The sequence below is a fragment of the Grammomys surdaster genome, unplaced genomic scaffold (genome assembly GCF_004785775.1).
Source record: "Grammomys surdaster isolate TR1022 unplaced genomic scaffold, NIH_TR_1.0 224, whole genome shotgun sequence".
Taxonomy (NCBI): domain Eukaryota; kingdom Metazoa; phylum Chordata; class Mammalia; order Rodentia; family Muridae; genus Grammomys; species Grammomys surdaster.
The window spans coordinates 5831181-5831840 of NW_021604669.1; positions in this window are offsets into that span (position 1 = coordinate 5831181).

A 660-nucleotide genomic window follows, 5' to 3' on the forward strand; every position below is an offset into this window, starting at 1 on the left:
GATCAGTTAGGATTCCCAAGTGTTGGAAAATCATATTGCACCACGTAGGATAAGCTAGAAGAAACAGTAGTGGTTGTGGAATAATACATGAGCTAGACACCGGTTCAGTTATAATGCTTATAAGCTGCCCGACACAGGGCCAGTTGCCACTCCTTTCTGATCATCCTGTCTGTGTATGCATGGAGCAGGTGTGCTCTAAGAGATCTTCAATTTCCAACTAACTATAAGGACTAACTGACCTTGGAACATCCTTTCATACTTTGGAGTGCATGGCTACAACATAAGGTTCAATTTCCCAAAGTAAATTAAGCATTTACATTTGAGGGCAGCGGTACTAAGAGGATGGTGTTGGAGGAAACTAAAACTTCAGGACATCAAATAACTTGACTAAAGTCATAAAGGGCAAAACTACTTTTCCTTCTGTGGTTCCTCTCATCAATCTAGGCTCTGATTGGCCAGGGTCTGCATCATTCCTTTGATTGACGTGGCAGGTCCCTTGCATCCGAGAATACTCCCTCCACGCCAGCCAGTCTCTGTCGTGCTAAAGAGCAGATAATTTCTGCACCAATGTGAGCTGGCCTTCATGGAGCTCTCCAAACTCCTTAGGACAGCCTGTCTAGTTCTGTGGGGTTGGTTCTTGACTTCAACTCCAGTCATATT